This window comes from Ambystoma mexicanum, chromosome 12 (genome assembly GCF_040938575.1).
Source record: "Ambystoma mexicanum isolate Mex_15411 chromosome 12, UKY_AmexF1_1, whole genome shotgun sequence".
NCBI lineage: Eukaryota > Metazoa > Chordata > Amphibia > Caudata > Ambystomatidae > Ambystoma > Ambystoma mexicanum.
Genome location: NC_090936.1, coordinates 838,478,242 through 838,500,411, shown reverse-complemented (window position 1 = coordinate 838,500,411; position 22,170 = coordinate 838,478,242).

Sequence of the window (22,170 nt, the reverse complement as noted above, 5' to 3'; positions counted from 1 at the left end):
CTGACCCCTCATAATGTGGCAGATAATTAATTCTTTGCCCAAGAAAGCGACTCTATCTGGGTTAGAATAATGTCTGTATAGTCTTCTGCATCCACTGTGCTAGCTCCATGCCACCCACTTAGGTGAACATGCTCTTTACGAGTGTATTCACACATACATGCACTGAATTGAAATTGATGCAAATACACTTTACACTGAGCATCATTACGGCTTAAGGAATTGAAAAGGTATATAAGAAAATAACGATTGGGGACAGAAGTGTTGATTAGTACTGCTATTCTTTTAATGGGAAGGGTGGATGCCCATAGTGTATGAACGCAGTAGAGTCTATGGTGGCGCATGCCACTGCCAATACACTACCCATACCCGCCTTACAATATGTCTAATGACTGCGTTTTCAGATTTTGTAATGCCAGATAATGCAATCGTTGATATCTAGCAATTATTTCGAGGCGATTATGAAGACGGTTCCATAGCGTAAAGTATTTTTCTACATGGGCTTTTCATTTTCAGATGCTGTTTGTAATCTGTGTAGGCATTGACACAGGGATGAGCTGTCCTACAGGGAACTCTGGAAATGGCCTCTGCATCACGGGCCTTTATTTCCAAATTGTCAATGCAAAACGGGATGGTTCTGCTCAAAATGTGTAATATGGGTGCCACTTTGAACATTATTTCCAGGACCTCTTTTCGTTCTCAGTCCACCCCTGCATTCATATATGGTAAATATACTTCAATGTTAAAGATTATAACAGCGTTCTTCTTATTTGAAGTTGAAAAATAATGTCCGGTGTTTTGTACTGCAGATTCCCCAGAGAACTTTGCATGTCTTGGAAACTACTGTGTCATCGTCTTGATCTTCGCCAATGAATCGCTCTGTCTTCCGTGTGAGATCTTGCCAGCCAGACAGCTCAGCGGATTTTGCGCTCACTGCTGAGGTATGCATGCATGCTATAGGTCGTAGATTCTAACACTAGCAGAAATGACTCGGCCTTTTACATTTTCAGAAGGAATACATTCAGTACATTTACATGTTTTAATACTAACACTAGTTAATCTAGATATTCACTGTGCTCTGAAGCACGGGAGCGTGTGGTAGCAAGCTTCGCATTACTCTTTATGCTTTCAGTTCTAGAAAAGAAAACATCAATATTAATCCCTTTCAAACGAAAATGCCGTTATTCTTCCAAATGCTGCAGGATACAATTGGATGTACTCATCACCTGATAGCACAGTATCACATACAGGACTTACTAAATGAGTCAATTTAAATCCAAGAGAAAGAAATCGATGACAAATAATGAATACAACCATGCAGCATGAGACATTTTGTGCTGAGGAAGTGATCAACTTTAACTAAAAATTGATCCTATCAGTTAGCCGACTGATTGCCTACAGGTTTCATTAATGTGTTCATACATAGGGATTATATCGGAATGCAGATCAGCAAAAACACCATTTTAAAAAGAATATAAAACGAAGAGGCAAATGTTCTAAGAGAGCTGTTATTGTGCAATGATCAATCTAGCTTAAAATTTATGACAGAGAAAATAGCCTGTGTCAACTACCGGGTGGAAGAAAATATGCAGTTGGAAGATGTGCTGTAGCAGTTTGAATAGCTCAAAATTTTACATAGGAAGTTTTAAAACGGAGGATGCTAGTATTTTTTTTTATGTGGCCTATCTATTTTTTAAATAAAAATTTTACTAGACCATCCCTTTAATGTAGGCAGAGACGAGCTAAAACAATCCCTCAGATTTTGTGTATTCAGGATTTCATTACTTTACATTAAAATATAGTTTCATCTGCGCATTTTGATGATGAAGTACATGGGGCCTGATTCAAAAACATGTTTTCAATGGCACTTTCCAATGTGAAAAAACAAAAAAAACACTTTTGTAATTCAAGCCCACGTTGTCACTATGAAAGTGAATGTCAAGATGTGAGTCAATGTTCTCACCAATTAATGTTCCCCTGTTTTGAGCCAAATGTGTTTTGAGCATGTTATAGGCAACAGTAACACATAGAGAGTTAGCAATGTTTCTGCTGCACGCACCTCTTAACTTTATTAAAGTATTACATCTATGATCAGTCTTTGTAAATCACAAACATTTGTGTTATGGAAGTATATTTGATAAACATACATGCTAGTTGTATTCACCAAACACCTATTTATAAAATAATGAATCCTCTGGTACTGTGCCATTTGTATATAAGGGGTAAAAAATAATGCATGTTCTTTCCAGGCATAAGCAAAATGCCGTAGTTTGGCAGTGAACACATGGCAAAAAGCTTCAATGGTTAAGCTATGATTAACTAACACAGCTACGGGTTTCTGGCACAAAAAATTGTAAAGACACATTTATATCACTTGTGAAATTAAGGAGAATATGCGTGGTTACAGAGAATAGTTGAAGCTTCATGACATGGTATATAACATGTCCTACAATGGTAATACAGTCATAGAAAGCACGTGCTGAAATTGCTAAAAAGTAGTTTCACTATTTTCCAAAGGCAAATGTTGTTCAGGTCGTTAGGCCTCATTACAAGTGTGGCAGTCCGGAAACAAGGGTGCCGGCAAGCTTTCCGGCACCCTTGATTCCAGACCGCCACACTACGAGTCTGCCTGCTGGGGCCACTGTGGCCCCGGCAGGCATAGTTGCAATGGAAGCATCAGCACCGTCAGTAATAGTGCTGGTGCTTCCAAGTCCCCATTCCCAGGATCTGCCGCCTGACTTCCAGCTCTGCCGGGACTTGTAATGTCCGGGTGGCACTGGGAAGCCAGGCTGCAGATCCGGTGTTACGGGGTCAGCAGAAAAGTGCTGGTCGCTCCAGCAGGTTACAGCCAACCTTGTAATGAGTCACATTGTCTGCCAATCAGCACCTTGAACAGTCAGAGGGCCTGATTTACAAAATCATTTTACAATGGCACAATCCTCTGGAAAAAAGCTCTGTAAATCAGGCCAGTAGTCTCTCTAACTTGTCCTAACACAAGTAGCTGCCTTAGATTCCTCTTTAATGTACAATGGAGGAACCAATTGGGACAAAGTGCCTCATTACGAGGTCGACGGTAACCCGCCGGTGCGACCAGTGGGTTACCACTGACCCTGTAACACTGGATCCACTGCCTGGCTTCCTGGTCTCACCGGGACATTACAAGTCCCGGCAGAGCGGGTTGTCAGGTGGCAGATCTTATAAGTGCCCATTCCCATGGTGTCCATAACACTCAGTGGGAATGGGGACTCGGAAGCACTGGCACCGTGATTGCCAATGCCGATGCTTTCATGGCAACTCTGCTTGCTGGGGCCGTTGCACCTGGCAGTGTCAGACCTGCCTGGTGCAGCGGACCCGGCAGGCAGACTCCTAGTGTTGTGGTCCAGAAACAAGGGTGCCGGTAGGCTTACCAGCACCCTTATTGCTGAACCAACACATTTGTGATGAGGCCTCATGGGTTGCAAAGAGGAATGGAGGTTACTTTGGTACAATGTCCAGTAACCAGATTTGCAGTGCCGTCGGAGACGTTCCCCCTGGGGATTCTGTCAATGATGTAGATGATATGAGGCTGATCATGAGTGGAGCATTTGAGGGTATAGAGATTTTGAATTGAGGGGGACTTTATTCAATAGAAATATAATAATTGACCCACAAAAAAGATCTATACCATTCATTATGGGGAATTTCGATCTATCAGCCTAATATACCACACTCCTACCACGCAGGAGAACACAACGATGTATATTTGATATACATCATAAGGTAATATACAGGTTTGCTTCCAGTCTTACTGCAAGGGAAATGCACCTGAAACAGTGATGACAAATCCAAACTGAATAAGCTGTCTGCCAAAATAATACTGTCTGCCTGGTTGAATCTTTCTAATGCGAAGTGAACAATGGGGAATATCGATTGTATTGCTCATTGAAATTCAACATACACCTACCAATCAATAGGTGCATAGTTATTCTGAATATTACATGGCTAAACAGACCCACTCTTTAGATGACAGAGATAAAAGTTACGGTGGCATGTTTAATCAGTTTTCATTTTAAAATATCGAGAAAGAAAGGTAGATAGGTTTATCAAAGTCCCACTGTTACACTAGGTGGAAGAAGGACACACAGCATCTACTCTTTTGTAGACTTAAAGGAAGGTAATTCATGTTTAACTTTCATTCCCACAAACCCTTCCTTCACCCATTAAATGTAGATAAATAGCTAATCTCCCAACACAGAATGGCCCTTTTGACTTTTCACATTAGGTTCAATGTACCCAAGAATGTCTGAGGTTTTAAGAAAATATACATGTGCCTAGGAGAGAGAGACACACACACGCACGCACGCACGCACGCACGCACGCACGCACTCTCTCTCTCTCTCTCTCTCTCTCTCTCTCTCTCGCTCTCTCTCTCTAGCACTGTTTTCACCTAATAACATGAATTTGTTGGTACATTTGTAACGACGAATGTTTAATTCAGTCTGCAATTTATACATGGCCAGAATAAACAACAGGAATCTTTCAATGGTCTACATGCGCAAATAATCTAGAGTTATGATAATTTATGTGAAAATCGGCCTCTTCTTTGCCACCATTTTCTGGTTTAAAAACAATAAATCCCTGCAATGTGAGTGAATTGTGTGTAATCATTTATTCTGTTAGCGCACAGTGGGTTCTGTACCAGCTCTGCATACAATTCATACATTGATCTGGGCAATATTTGAAAGTTTCCTGAAGGACAATATCCCATGCAACACATTTCGTAAAAATGTTTATTTGAAAGGAATGGGCAAGGGAGATGTGTGAATATTTTTATAGTATTTTAGTACATTCTTCTTGTCTGACACATTGATGAAATACAACTAATAGCCTGTATGATTCCAATTTTGGACATTGGGCCTCATTATGAGTCTGTCGGTAGCCATGCCGGAGTCATGAATTTACCGGCACCCGTCAATGGGGACTTACCGGGGCATTACAGCCCCGGCGGACCCGGTAAATCCCCATTGCCGGGTGCCGGTAATTTTTACTCTCCATTCCCATTTGAGTCGCATTGGACTCAATGGGAATGGGGAGGCCGGATGCACAATTTGCTATTTCTTTGCATTCCTGTGGCCCTGACTTACCATTGCACCATCAAGCCACTGTTGTTGTCCATGTATGAATTAGCCCGTAGACATATTGGTGCTGCCATTGGCATATGGAGGCAACATTGTGATATTTTAGGTGTTCTTGGTATGGTGGCAGCCCCATGATTCTTTGCATGACTATGCATATGGATGAAGCTGTTTAGCATGTAGTAGTTGTGTCTCCTGTGCCCATGTGACTTGATTTCCAATGGTTGTTGGTGCTCATGTCAGGGTTTTGTGTTGTGTAATATGTTGATTGTTGGCAGTGCAGATGTGCAGATGTGGCACATGTGGAGTGGTGGTGTGCTTCCTTTGGCTGTAACTGAGATGTCCATGTGACTGGGTTGTATTTGTTTTCTGTGGAGTCTCCAATGTATGTGACAATGGTGGTGTGGCCTGCCATGTAGTATAGCGACTATTGTGTGGGTGTGAATGGGTGTTCTGTGGACATCTGTGTCCTGTTCCATATGTGACGTGCCCACTATGGCATCTACTTCGGGCTATAGGATGATGTGGTGTACTTTCAATGGGTATGGGTCATGGCCTTTGTACATACATGTTGCACTTGTTTCAATTGTTGAACTGCTGAATGGGTCTCGGAGACGCAGAAGTGAGTGTGCAAAGGCGATGTGCTTACCACAGATGTCTGTGCCTGTCACTTTGCCTTGCAAGCCAGTGCAAACCTCCTCCAGGATCAGGGTCTTCTCTTCAGTGGGCATCAGTTGCAACACGGTTCTTGGTGGTTGTCCTCCAAGAGCTAGGGCAGCATTTTGCTGGGTGAGTTTTAGTTTTACCTGCGGCTTGTCATCCAACCACACTTTTTGCTTGATTTCCCCCAGGTGTGTTGTTTGACGCCCAAGGTGTTGACTTACTCGATGAATCTTGGTCAGTGTGAATGCCGCTGGCTCTTAGTTGTGTGATGCAAGTCCATGGGCCTCATTATGACCCAGGCGGTAAGTTACCACCTGGGTCGTACCTTTACCACCATGGCGTAAACTATGTTTACGCCATGGTGGTTGGCGGACTTACCGCTCCATTCCGAGGTTGGCGGGGCGGTAAGTCCCCAATCCCCATTTACCCTTCCCCATTCCCATTTTTGGCCCATAGGGCATAATGGGAGTATGCGTAATTAACAACAAGGTCCCTTAGCGCCATGGAGTTTAACACCTGCTAAAAGCAGGTGTTAAATCCTCCATGGCGCTAAGGGACCTCGGAATCAGGCGGTAAGGGTCGGCGCTGTTTACGCCGCCGTAAACCCCTTACCGCCTGGGTCCTAATGAGGCCCCATGGCTGTAGATGAACTCCACCAGCTGGTCGACCTGACATTCGGCAATGTTCATCTTGCGCCAGACCTCCTTTACAGCTTTCATCTTGCAGGAACCATGACCTCTGCAGCGATTGGGCCACTGGTATAATGGTATTCATGATTATCAGAGGAGGAGCTATCAGCATTTGACTCTGATTTGATTAGGATGTTTTTATGTCATTCAGTTTTATCTAGTGGTATCTATGTGGAATGCGTTGGTTGAGTGTGTGCACAGGTGTTGTGACCATCATGTGACTAGAGATACATCATTTTTCTATTGTCCACCTTGTGTGTTGTGAGCCTTGAGCTATTGATGGTAGCACATGTGCAGTCATGCAATTGTGTGATCTTTGTTTGTTTTTGTTTTTGTTTTTGTCTTGGTATTTGTTGGTATCTGTCTGTGTTACTGTGTGATGTGTATTTCATGTGCATGCTGTGGCTGTCTTGCATAGTGTTTCCAATGTTCACATGGTCGGAGTGGTTCTGACATCTGCCAATATTGCGCTATTCTGTGGCATTTTATCCGGGTTGTGATGTCCATCATGTAAGGTGCACCTGTTGGTGACTTGCTTTCTGCCTTGTTACTGCCTCTCCAGCCTATGTGACGTGTTCATTTCTACAGGTGTGTCCCGCGAATTGTAGACATGTATGTGGCTCTGTGTTTATTTTTGGTGGTTGTATCAATAGAGGTGTCCATTCCTTTTGGGCTGTGTCAGTGGGTGTGTTAATGTTTTGTTGGGTGTTATGGGGGAGTTGCGGTTATAAGCTAGTTTGATGCACACAGAGGGCCCCATTACAAGTTTGCGGTTAGCCTTGCCAGTAAAACTTAAAAATTACTGGGTCATTACGGCCCTGCCGGAAACCGGTAAGTGCCCATTTGCCGGCGCCGGAAAAAAGATGCTCCACATTCCCATTCGGCCCCATAGCGCTGAATGGGAATGGGGAGGTCGGATGCACCACCACCCTTTGTAACGGTGCATCCGACATGATGTGCTTACGGGTGCCTTTTTGCCCGCTAGGTCCGACCTGGCGTGCAGAAAGACACCCGCAAGCACAACTCGTAGTTTTCCGGTCTGGGAACTACGGTACCAGCATTTTTACTGGTAAAGTAGTTCCCGGACTGGGAAACTTATAATGAGGCCCAGAGTATAAGTTACACGGTATTTACTGAACAAAGTTGGATCTGGGGAGAAGTGTGTGTGGAGTGTTATAAGTTAAACCTTGAAGTTGATGGTATAGGTACAGTGCAAGATGCAGGTACATTTGTCTATTTGCACATTGACAACAGGGATGTGTGGTGAAAGTGTGTCAGTACACAGGAAACATGTTTTTGGGTGTGAAGTGGTAATGTTTGTCATGTTTGGCTAGATGTTTGTTATCCAATATCACTTACGCTAGTGTTGGTTGTGCCCACGGAACTTGCATGGGAGATTTTGGGATGTACATGCTTTTTCGTGGTGAATCAGGAGCAACATACGCCTCAATTTTTGAAGGTGTAAGATCTACTAGTTTTCTGTGTCTGACTTGATAAATTGGGCTATTTGAACATAACTTACAATGCATGTATGACTAAATAACATTTCACCTAGCTTGCACACAAAAAAGACATAGAGCCTCATTGCAAGTCTGGCTGTAGCCAGAGATCCCAGTGCCTCAGGGACATTACAAGTGCCGGGCCGGGATATGAGGTGGTGAAAAATGTTAGTCCTTGTTCCTGTGAAGTCCAATATGACTCCAGAGGAATGGGGACTCAGAAGCACTGGTACTGTTAGTAATGGTGCCAGTGCTTCCATGAAAACTGTGCCTACCGTAGTTAGTTTGCCGGCCAGAAAGAGTGCTGTTACGTAGCAATGCCCCAGCACCCTTATTTCCAGATCAACAGACTTGTAATGAGGCTCTATAGTTAGAAAATGTGGGCTGTATGAGTATTACATAATAGTGTACAATAAAACATATTTACAATTACACTCAACCATGAAATTAATAATTAAATATAGTAACATATATTAAATATCAATAACATATATCTATAAAATGCACTTAAGTACTCGATTTTACTACATATAAAACATTCAATTATACTAAACAAATAATACCTCCCAAACTAAATCAGTTATTTTAAAGGTATGTATTGCAGTAATAGAATGACTTTTCATACAAAAGTAAAATTATTCTAATTCATAAAATTCATGTTTTATACATAATAATTTATATGTGGGCCTGATTTACTAATTGTGACTTTATTGGCATATGTTACGATAAAAAGTCATTTGGACGCACGTGCAGTGTTAGTCACTTCCACATTTGAAAATGTACAAAGTCATATACAGAAACTGGTGGATCCAACAGGGAGCACAGAAATGGACATACATCAAACCTGATTCACTAAGAAATAGCACATCCATCCAAAAATACCACATGCAACTTCCATCAGCACAACACATGCCAGCGCAAGTGAACGCAGCAATGAAACCTCGAGTCAAACATGACAAGCATGCACACATAGCAAACCGTCAATGTTTTTCCCATGCACCAAAACACTTGTTTCAAATTTCCCTGCCATCACTAAGCAAATCCACACACGTACCTGCATCGCGCACCACGTTAACGCCACCAACATCATGGTTCAACTTACGACCCTCAACACACATCTCCCACGATCAGTGTTTCCTTAGTATATATTGTCATACTTACACCCCTTAGGCGTCACAATTTGTGTGACTCGCAACACCCAAGGCAATTCCAACAAAACATGAACACACCACTGACACCCCCCAAATGAAAGGACACTTCCTGCTATGCACCCACCAAAAAGTTTAAACACACCCACCGACATGCCCACTATTCAGTGGACACACCCGCAGGAATGCCCATACTAAATGGCCAGGAAAGGGATAATGAAGACAGAAAGCATGCCATCAACGTGTGCACACTACATACATGATAGCACACCTCAGATATTATGCCATAGAATGGCGGAACATACACCAGATGCCACATTTATACCAGGACCACTCAACATAGCTACCACAATGCCAGATAAACACAACACTCACAGTACAAACATATCAAACCACGACACATGCACATTCCAACACATACCAAGAAACAAACATTACAAAACGCACACAGCAAGCTGACAACATATGTGACACAATCAATACTTTGTGGCTCCCCAATCAGCGAACAAGGTGCATACTAAGAGAAAGATGTATCCCTTGTCACATGACAGTCACAACACCGGCAAGCACACCCAACTGACAGAATACACATTGCGTTCCACAGCAGGCTGCTGGAGGCCCTGCATTGTCATCTTTCCAAGATGCGCAGAAACATATTACAACAAGGTAAGAGGCTTTTACATGTAACCAATAGAGCCTGCTCGGGTATCCGTACCCGGGTCTATTACATTCTCGGTTCAACAGCATGCCATTTAATGGCAGGCATGCCCACCAGATCGGACTGCTGCTGTCCAGATCTTATAAGCAAGACATCCCTAACATGGCTGTTTTAAATAATGTCCAAGACCATAAGAGGTCACTAACAGAGTCATCTCTCTGTTCACAGGAGAGATGCACTCCATTTGACAGTGCCCCATACTACCTGCAGAGACACGGATATCCAGGATCTGTCCCAGACGGAGGTATACAAACCAAAGAGAGCGTAAGGTAATCCATATGTTTATTCACACGCAGGAGGCTATCTATATACTTAAATGACCAATATTTTTACACAAATATTGGTCGTTGTTGACAGATTCCTTTGAAATGCTTCAACAGATGACTGTCAGTCATCATTTCCTGACTACTTCGCAGTCCAGACATCTTATATCCACGCCGTGACACCAGCTTGTTTAACACAGTAAGATAGTGGTGCAATCCCATCGTTGAAATTCCCCATATTTAATAACCCTTTTGTTGGGCCATTAATCATTGAAATAATGTTCAATAACCCGACATACACTTCTGACACACATCTCTACCTTTTGACAGAGCCAACAGGACCCTCCCACCATAATTTGTCCCGTCCTGATGAAGGCGGACATAACAGCAGCTACGTAACACAGCTTTGAAAGGGCCGAAACACAGTTGTGTTGACTTTTGACTTTGTGTCGCAGTGTTTAACCTATACACTGCTGAAGAATTGTGTAACCAAGCACACTTTGATAATTTTGTACATTTGTTCCCATGTCCCCCTTCAAGGGTTGAAGGGTTTGTATATGTCTTGTACCATGATCTGAGGTATTTGTCTTGGACGAGCACTAATGTATCATATGTAGATATTCTCTGTGAATTGACTAGTGTCCTGAACATATTTTTTAAGTTGGGTACAATTTATGTTCTGTATTAAATGTTTCTGAAGAAGCAAAACCAACTAGTCTTGGATGTGTTAACATATCAAAGTGTATGCATTGGTTTTAGTGACCCTGTTCATTTTCTGTGACAGATGTTAACCCACTGGGTAGAACAGGGCCATACCAGGAGCCCCTTTTTGTTCTGACACATGGATCCCTCCACAAAACTCAATGACGTACACATCCCAATCAGAGTGAAATGCCTCCACCTACACCGTACACAATCAATAAATACCAAACCTCCCTCTGCCCCAATCCCTGATGAGGTCATGTTGTGATGGAAGTTGCAAAGGAGGTCTGATACAAGATGAACTGTGGACCTGATGGTGGAGTACATCCACAGCAACCAGACCTGCATGCTTTGAATGCCTGGACATCACACCTCACAGAGCCTGCAATACTTACACTGGCTCAGGATCACAGAGGAAGACTATGCCCAATGCCCTGGGCATCAAGCAATGCACCTGGAAATAAAAAAGAAGTGTTTGGACGAGAAGCAGAGGGTCAGATTGTAATACACCTAGTTTCATTGGCCCCAAGCTCTTGTAGGAGTACCACCATGCCCCAAGTTGTGACTGACCTCCAGGGAAGAGAAAACACTGGTGGCCATTACATGTTTGGTGGTGCGAGAAAAGTGCTGGTAAAATTAGTGGTAATTTGGTTGCCATCACTTTTCCTGCACTGCCAAACTACAGGTTTGCCGTTAGGGGTTACTTGATTTACCTCACAATTTGGGCCCCCACCACCAAAAAACAGCCAGAATTACTGGCTATTTTGCCCATGAAGTCCACATCGCCACATTATCGTCACTGATTTGCTCAAATCCTCACTATGACACGGACTGACATGTTTCCTATTCAACTTTGCAGCCATGATGACGGATGAAGGGGCTCCTGTGGAACGCTCCAACAGCAGTGAGGTGGTAGAACAAGACCTGACTGTCCCAGAGCAAACCCACACAGGAAGCCCAGCAGGAGAAGAACTGTGGGTACCACATCTCACCCACACAAGAGGAGCACCATGCAGAACCGCCAGCAGCACACATGTGTGTGTGTCTCCAACTCGCTCTGCCTGCAGAGGAGGTGGAGCGTGAGGTGCTGGTGTAGGACAGCATGACCCTCGTGCAGGCAGAAACATACAAGGAGGACACCAGCAGCGGAGACTCATTGCACATCACCTCCCCCTACCATCACTCCCAACAAGGTGCCTCACCAGTGTCGGGGCTGAGCAGCTGCTCCCCTCAGAGCCCAGCCTCAGGCTGCAGCACCATGTGGGACCATCAGGGGTAGAGCAACCTGAGTGGCTATGAATTCTTCTGCAGCAGCAGCTCATGATTGACACTGTGGCTGAGGTAACATGGGATCTCACAGGCATATCCGGCCACCTAGATTCCATCAACGAAACAGGCAAAGATATTAACAGGAACATTTTTGTCCTGGCCAATTGAGGCACACCCGGGAGTGTCAGGGAGATTAGACGAGCTGCTAATGATGCATGGCACACCCATGAGGAGACCCTATATTAATGGTGGAAAGGGCTGTGTAGGCCACTGCACCCCACCTCATGTGCCACAACCTGTATGCAGGCCAACCACTTGCTAGAGTGGCACTCAGCCTGGAAACAGCCAAGCCATTGGGGAGGAGGACGGTTTGGCCTCCCCAGTATCCCAGGCATCCTAGGTTGAACCACAGTCCCAAAAGGTGATGTGGGAGGCCCAGGAAATGTCCCTCTTCTCTACCTCAGACTCACCTTATTCCTCTCCTCCTCCATTTCACCCATCACCCCCACTCCCACCCCCACTTCCACACATACAACCAAACCCTGAACACCCCCTCTGAGCACCTTACCATCACATACACCCCTGCAAATCCCCCACTACCCCTTTTACAGCACCATGTGCACCTAACAAATGTATGAAAAGCTCAAAATAAAATAATTGTTACCACTAACACGTGTCTGTCATGACTTGCAAGACGCAGAGGCATGGCCTGCATATGTGTAGAGGGAAGTTGTAACTGTGCAAGTGGACTCCTGTTTCACATACAACATCACTAAGCACATCCACATGGACAAAGGCAATGGACCATGTACCCCTCAGATGTTCCAGCAGTTGGCATGCACCCATTCAACCCACCTACACATCAGTTCAGTGATAGTGAAAGCTGAGCAGTATTGCTGTCCCATCCTCATGTGCTTCAACATGAGTATATTGGTCACCCACATACAGACACATGTCTTATGCACCTAAGCTTTACAAGCTCAATGTCACATGCAGGAGAATCCCTGTTCACCTCAAGCAACATTAGCACATACAAGCCAGCATAATATACAGTCGACAGTTACCTTCCACATGTGCCACATGCATGGTTACAAGACCATGATGGATGGGCAGACATGGAGGTGAATGTCATGCCATATAACACGCACACATCCAACAAATTTAGCAGTGAATTGCACAAAAAGATTGATTCACAAGTTGTGCAGGCTGGACACACAGACAATCGCAGTCCACATCTCAGGAAACACCCCAGCACCAGATGACACTCAAAGGAAATGTCAATATTCCAAACATACACCAGCCTGTCTGTGTCACATAGATATCGTGCACATGACATTTGCACTCAAAGTGAACACACTCAGCCAATACTAACAGTCAGCCCCCTGGATGGATGCAATGTCATCAGCGTTGGCATACGCACCATTGAACCATGTCTGCTGCACGACACACATCATGGACCTGTGACGCTTGTTTACACGACTCATAGGTACTCATGACACATGAAGATACATGTGATGCACATCATATTACACAGGTGCACATGTATCGACACTGCATCACATTCCTTATTGACAGGGTCAAGCTGTCCCCTCTATGTGCACAGCTCGCCTAGTGAAGGGCACTGTCCTGTCTTCTCAATGTGTGCAACATCAACCGCTGCCTCCCAGTAGAGGTGGCACATACAGCTGGTACAAAGAAATGCCAATGTGTGGTTGAATGCCCTTGGGCCTCTGTATGTGTGTGTGTGTCTCCACCACTGTCCTTGCGAGATAGTGTCAAGGCTCCATTATGCACCACTGCTGGTACAGGTGCGTAAGCTGTGAAAGGATGGTGTACCGTCCAGCAGAACACTGACAGGCCCCCAGCACCTTTGCACCTTGTCGAGTGCAACGTCCCAACTGCCCCCTTTGTGGACATCGTAGCTCCTCCAACACATGACCTCTGCTGAATCTGGAGGAGAGGGAAGATGGGGACTTCCAGCCACATGGGACCTGTGGGAGAACCCCAGTGGGGGGGAGCCCCTACCTCACTGCCGGCCATGACTGCTCCAACCATGCAGTCAGTAACTTATACCCCGACACACAGCAGGATGAATATTCACCTTCCGGGGATATTGCCTCCTCTCCACCGCTTCGAGAGGAGGTGTCACACAACAGGAGTGGAGGTCATGGGGGCAACACTGCTCAACAAGTATGGGCACCTCACCAGTTGCAGCTCACTGCATACTGAGGTAGCATCATGAGCCAAGGCCTGGACCAAGATGAGCTTGTGGTCTACCAGTGCAATGCCAAGGATGTGAAGAAGTGCTGGAACGACCTCAGGTTGGTCACTGGCATCAAGGCACAGAAGTTGCTGGAGGAGAGGCCAGATAATCCTACTTGGCCTCTCATGATGGCTGCATCAGCCACCTGGAACTTTGTGTCCTATGCCGGATTTGACCTAGGGTCACACTCATCACCAGGCCCCTGCATGTGCCCGGTAGGTGTTCTCTACCTTTTCTGTGTGTGTGACATTCCTAAGGTTCCAAGGGTGTGAGGCACATGTATGTTCTCATAACAATCAATACAAGATAGTGTGATGTGATGTGACTTAATACCCAGAGGTTTCTAAGCGCGGACCCAGGGATCAATCCTGTGGTGCTCCTTGTTGTTGTGCTTCCAAGGTGAGCTTGTTGCCCCTGAGCCATCCTCCCGTTGCCTCATAATCCACAAGTGCAGATATGTCTTCTGTGTGTTGCCCATGTGGACATCATGTGTGATCCACCTGTGTGTGATTTATGTCCCTTTCTGTTGGCAATGTCTCATGTGTCTCCTTCTCCTTGTTGGTAGCCTCCGTTGTCAGTGACACCATGACCAAGGATGATGCCCATGTCTCAGAGCTGCGTCCCGCCCACAAGAATCACATACAGAGGTCAAGATGTCAGAGGTTGAGACCCCAGTGTTGCATGAGGAGGCACATGAGCGGCAGCACATAGGGTATGCAGGGCCAAGTAGGCCCTTTGGGACTACAGTAGCTTTGTCTTCTGTGGCTTATGTGCACCCTCCTGCTCCAACTGTCCTCCCACCCCTTGTCTATGTTTTACCCACCTAGCTGAATGAGGCCAGCTCCCCTTCACAGATTGTATCCCCCCCTTTATTCCCCTGTCAAGACCTGTCCCCTTTCCGGAGATTGGGCCAGCAGGAGTGCACAGGGAGTGCACCCCTTCTGACTCCATGCATGGGGCATGTAGATGTCCTGCAACACCTGCGGGAGAGGGACCCACACTGCCCATTGTGCCACCCGGAACATTTGTGCTGGCTGCAGCTGGACCTCCTATGGAGGACAGTGTCTCTGACCCAGCAACCGCTGCCACTGAACCTTCAGGGGTTCAGCCGCATATCACCATGTCTCAGGTGCCCATGCATGGAGGTGCCAGTGATGACTTCTACCAAAAGTTTCTCTACATGAGGTAGGGAGTGAGGTGAGGGAATGAGGGGAGAGACAGTTGCAGGGACAGAGGGCATTGAGGGAGGTGGTTGCAAGGCTCAGGGCCAAATTTCAGAGTGATCAAGGATACTGCCTGTGGCATCCAACAACATCTATCGCTGACACAGATAGCTCCTTTGCTTCACAATTCCCATGTGCTTTCCACCACTCAGACTCCTCCTATGGTGAGGAGTGGCCAGCGAGTGGCTGCGATGGAAAATAACAAATTGGCAGAAAAAGTCACGATCCACAGCGCTTGTAAGTATAAATTGGACAAAGAGCGTCAAGGCTGCAGGTATCTGGGTAGTGTGAATATACTGCCAGTATGATTCCACTGAGGTAAGTACAAATGCAACACAAACAAGTCTCAGTTTCACTGCGCCAAGTATAGCAAAATAAAAATCGGGAGTCCAAGCGATTTGTATGAAAGAACAGCCTTTAAAGTCCAAGGTTTAGTACAAGCAACAGCCTAACATGTTTTTCGAGCCTTCCACGACTCTTCATCTAAGGCTTGATAAGGATAGAGCCTGAAATTTAAGCTGAAGGGACAATGCCCATAAAGTACTCTGAAGGCTTTGCAATTGCGGTTAAAACTGGTTGGCTGTTTAGACAGACTGAAAAATCAATGCGCATTGATTTTTCAGTCTGTCTAAACAGTGGCGCAGTGAAACTGGGACTTGGTCCTGCGATTGAGGCTGTCTGTCCACTCCATTGATGATGTGTATGTCACCTCATGCAGCTGCTGATACTGGCATTTTGAGCCATGGAAGTGGTCTGGCCATGAATGGGTGATACATCGGTCAACATAATCTTGCATGGGTGATTCGATACGTGCATCAATGGCAGGATTCCACATAGATGGGTAATGCACATGGTATTCCAATAGGCTAGGTGAAGGGTGTTTTGGCATGAAGTTTTAGGGTGCCATGCATTCCTGTGCACATCTGCCATGACCGGTCTACATCCTTGGGTAACACAGTGACCTTGGATTGACTGCCATGCTGATGAGGTGAATGGGGACTAGTTATGGCACACTTGTGGATTGAAAGGCTCTTCTGCAACAGAGAAGGACACACTGTTTATTGCAGCCTACCATAACTGATTAATTGAGTGGGAGTTGTACATTCAATGGCTCATTGAAATTTGTGTGGGGGTCATGAGTCCTTCCCAGGAAGACTATGAATGTGGGTGCTGTAAGGGATCAAGAGTAAGACTCAGAAAGAGTGGCATTTTTGATGTTGGTCAAAGACTTGTATTACTAAATTAAAAGAGGGTGGGGAAAAGCCTACCTATCCCTAACTCTAGGAGGGGCTTCACCTGCCTCAACAGCACTAAGTAACGTTGGTGTCAGAATGTCCAAACCAAAAGGAGTTCTCTGTCCTATGTTCAAAATCCTAAGCTGACCTTTATACATTAAACCTAGCGCAACGTAAGGCTTTTAGCTGAACACCTGTAGCATTCTTCCAAAGTTCAACACACAAAGTTGTAAAAGTGTAAACGGAAATTAATAAAGTTACAGCTGAAAAGCGGGCCTTCCCTTTCCCTGGATTTCTTTGACTTTTCCAATGTCACCGAAATATTCTCCACAATCCCAAGGGGGACAACTCTTCCCTTGAGCTATCTCCAGTTCACATAGTTTGTTATATCATTCCATAATTCGAAGGGGTATGAGCCTTCACTTCAAGGTTTTCACAATTCCAAAATTCAAAGGCTCAAGGGGTGTGTCTCTGCCACTGAGCACTCCTAGATTGTCCACTATCCACACATTTCACAGTTCCACAAGTCAAGGGGAGTTAGACTCCCCTAGATTCCACACATTTGGGGCACTGTCTCCTTTTTTTTCAAGTTCAGCCCTCTTTATTGGATGTGGTTCCCAGACTCACTGTATGCCTGGTTTACTCTCCTGCCAGGACTTCCTTATTTCATTCCTTAGGTGCAGGTCCAGACTAGCTGCATGCCTGGCTTACTCTCCTGCCGAGACTTCCCTATTTTATTAAATGGGTGCAGGGCCCAGAGTTACTGTATGACTGATCTACTCTCCAGCCAGGACTTTCTTATTTGGCTCAGTATTTGGGTGCAAGTTCCAGGTTCACACTTCTCATCAGCAATCACCTTCTCTTTCATACAGTTCCAAGAGTCTTTAATTATACTTCACACATATTGGGTCAGCTACCCTTTTCCAGTCTTAGTATATTGCCTCCCTTTTCCCAGTATCCGAGCCCCCTTGTTTTGGCTTACCAGGTATGTGGCATCTGCCAAGAAGTGCCCGGGTGTCCCAACCTTTCTCTCTGGACTTAATGATCTCAGTTGCTGGTTTCAGCATTCTTCACATCTCATTGTACCCACTGCTGCTTGCTTGTTGGCTGGAAGAGTTTCCTGTTGGCTCTCTTGTTACTGCTTCGCCTCCATACTTAATTGGCAGCTTTTGCTGTCTGTGGTACGAGTGAACCTCTACTGCTTGACTTCCCTGTAGGACACTTCCAGCAGCTTCTCTACTCTTCAATACAACCTGCTCTCCTTCTGCATCTTGACAGACGTCAGGAGAAGTGAGTCTCCCATTCTCTTCAGGTGTATCGTATTAAAACTATAATGCATCATTTGTTTTCCACTTCTAGTGTACTTCATTACTCTGGTCCTCTTCCTCGTCTCAGTGTTATTAAGAAAAGGGGCAACTAAATATAGTTGGTGATCAATCATGACTAGAGGATCTACAACAACACTATAATATGCCATGTTGGAATGGGGTTAGGATAGGGGGGTGTTACCATAAGTAAAAGAAATAGGAAAGCATCTGTTTTGACCCAATAAGTTCACTCCGCTTCGCAGAGACCTGTCCGCCCCCATTTGGTCCTCCCACAGATAACCACCATCTGGGTTAGAATCAGGTAGCTTCTGCCTTTCCCTGGCCACATGACGGACGATTTCTTCCTGTGAAGAAGTGACAACCTTGGTAGATTTGTCACCCACTATTCTCTTAATGTTGCTGGTTTCTTCTGCATCTATTGGAAAATGGCAAAAGTAATCTACATTCCCTTGATCTTTTCCTTTCCAGTGTTCTATAGTAAAGCAATAGGATTGTGAGTCTAGAAACCAGCGCATTTCTCAGGAATTAGTATCCTTCCAGAGACTGATCCGGGGTAAAGTGGAATGATCAGTAACTAACCGTATTTGTCTCCCTGCAAGGTAATACCATATGTAAGATATATCCTTTCTGATAGCTAATGCCTCAAGTTCAATTGTGACATAGTTTCTCTCCCTAGGAAAGAGTTTCCGGCTGATGTACAGAATTGTGTGTTTAATGCCATCATATTCCTCGGAGATAACTGCCCCCCAATCCAAATTGGAGCACATCTGTCTGCATAATTTATTATTTATTGAAGTTGGCTATCTTCAAGATTGCTTCACTACATAGAATGTGCTAGAGGGTGGTAAAACAACCTTGAATTTCTTGAGTGCATGTTAATTTTTGGGATTCAGCATTTTTATGTGTGTCAGTAACTCAAGCTGTTATAGAAGTATAGTTTGGTATACGTCTTGTATGATACCAGAATAACCCAAGGGATGCCCTTGGCTCACTCTTTGTTCTTTTTGGTTGTGTTTCTTATAAAGATTTTATTTTTTCTGTTTGGGTTGGACAAGACCATTCCCCACAAAAACAAAAAACAAAAAGGTATTTTACTGCCGGATGAGCAAGATAACACTTTTTTAGTCAGCTGTGAGCCCTGCCTTCCTTAGGGCTTTTGTTACTTGGTAAAAATGGTGTGTGTTAATTCCTGGTTTGCTTGCACGACTATGTCATCAATATAAATTCCACAAAATGCAGAATATAGATTAACTACTCAATTGATACATTTGTGGAATGTGGGGGGTGACCCAGGGAGACCGAATAGAAGTACTTTCAATTGGTACAGTGCTACAGGGGTGGAGAAATCTGTCTTTTTAATTTATGTTCTGGCTTTACTGGTACCTGCCAATAACCTTTTGTTAAATCAATTGTGAAAAGGTAAACAGCAGAACCCAATCGATCAATCAAATCATGTCAAAGGTGTCTCACTCACTAGTCCCTGGGGATCTGTCATCCAGGTGGCCAGGACATAGCCTTCGCTATTGGATCCATTTCCTGGGGGTGGATTAGGGCAGCAAGATCACCTGGATGAGGGGTCTTCAGGGAGTGGAAGTGGGACAATGAAGGTTGAGATGCCGTATTCCCTTCCTTGTGACACCTTTTCCTCATCCTGCCTAGTAAGATATTTAGAAACTCGACCCCCCTTTTGTGTTGGAAAAGGGGGGTAGAGTTTCTAAATATCTTACTAGGCAGGATGAGGAAAAGGTGTCACAAGGAAGGGAATACTTTTTCACAGCGTCAACGACAATGGACTAATACCTGAGCTGTTTACCTGACATGTCCCAACACAAGGGTCAGGCAGAGTCAGGCAATTGCTAACAACTACACACATGCCTGATTGACATTTCCCTTCCCCATTGGGATAGAAATCGGAGCACAAGAGCACACTCTTAACAAGGCTGAATGCACGATGAAGCATCTATTCCAGGACGGCAGTTCAAACGGAGGAGATAGGCAGCGAGATCTGAAAGGACTTCAATGAGCGAGTTGCCCTTGCCCTTTTCAACCCAGACCTGCGAAGCCTCTGACAAAAGAAACATAAGGCCTGGGAAATGCAGCTGGTGAATGGTTTGATCGATTTCAGTGGTACATGGATCCCTCCCACACTGATAGCCAAGGCGGGGGGACGCGTTTGCCATTGTGGTACCGTCCTTAACTCTGGCGGCAAAATAAATGCCAAGGAGTTCCGCATAACCAGTGAGTCGGAAGAACCTGATAGCAGACCGGACAGTGTTAGGCTCAAGGTTGCAGTGGAAACATTAAGAAGATTAATAGACAGAGGTCTTTTGTGAACAAACTTGGTACCAGAGATAGAGTTGTCCAGCACCACGTGTGCACTCTTTCAGAGGTCTCTGGCTGGTACCCCTCTCCTGAACAAAGAGACTGTGTTGAACTAAAAGAGTAAAGAAACTACAAGTACCAGGATACCACACAGAAGGCTGATGTGAGGTGTCAATGTGGTCATACAAGGGTCAAGCCAAACCCCTTATAAAATCGAAAGTCCTTGACACATTGCAGAAGTGTTTATGGTTGTAAAATTTCGAACCCAACTGAGGAAATTGTGAAACAGGCATTTGTGCCCAGCAGAGGGAAACGGCGTGCAAACTGTGATTTTGTGAATAAACATGCACTTAACAGAGGCAAACAGAGTGACCCAGCGAGATTTGATCACCCTTCGGAAGTATTTGTTTAAGATAGGTAAGTGCTTTGAAAGGTCTGAACCCGGATGTGGGGAACCTAACTAAAACTATATGATTGTTTTAAAAAGATATTGAGATTTTTGAATATTACAAATAAGGAGATTGATTTGAAAGGCAATAGTGAACCCGACTGACATACGTCAAGAGTAAAATTGTGAAGAAGCTAAGTGAATAACATTGTGATGACAACTATGAACCCGATTGAGGGATGACCAAAGTGAGTGGTTGGTCTGAGCCCGACTGAGGGAGGCTGATGACTGAGAGAAGGATCGGAGCCCGGCTGAGGGGGATCGAAGAGTGAAGGGTAATCACCTGACATAAAGGTTAACTAAATTATTTTTTGTTTTGTTGTTTTGGTACATCAGGCCCTCGAAAGGAAGAGACTTTACATGAGAAGAGACTTGGGCACAGAAGGCCCTGATATTGAGAAAAAGAACTGTAAGATTGTGCTCGAGAAGCCCAGGAGTGTACTGTGTTCGAGATTACTGCCTTGTCCCGTGCTAAAATCGTGGGGGATGGCGAACCCGGCCATGAAATCCTGACTTCTTATTTTGTGAACAATTCTTTTTTTTCGTATGAATAATATCCTACACTATTTTGTAACATAGCGGTAAGGTTTGGCAACAGATTTCTTAGTATAGGCCCGTTTTATTTGACTAGAATCCACTTGGACAGCATTAATATTATTTGATGGTTGTAGCTTGCTCCCATCCTAGATTTAGGTTTAGATTAGGTGTTTATCTCACCCATTTTACAGTTTAATAAACACCCTTGAACTGTGATCACTTGTGTCTGTCTTGCTTTGATATCATGCCTTTCTTACAACTCTGAGAAGGTTCTATCATATCTCAGTCTAACATTTTCTCCAACTCCTGTGTGATCACATCTCTTTGAGCCTCGGGGATTCTATGAGGTTTGAGGTTGACCATCTTCCTGGGGGATTGCAAATATCTATTTTTTTAAATGTTACTATTCCTTTTTCAACAGGTCTTGGAGATCCTGATTTTGGCTTTGGGAACGATCTGAGGGAATTAAGTTGTTCTCACTTGGTCCATCTGTTAAAAGACTACCTATGACTACAGATATAGATTGCACTGTGCTTCTCTCCACTCTTTCACAATGGTTAATATGATATATTTGAGTTGTAACCCACCTGTCTGGTTGAGAAACCTGGTAGTTACATGGACCTGTCTGCTCTAATATATTTTATGTCCATACCATCTAGACAGCATTTTTTTCTCAGAAGTCGGTAACAAAACAAGTACCTTTTGTCCAAAGGAAAACCATGAGGTTAGCCTTTTTATCAGGGATGGATTTG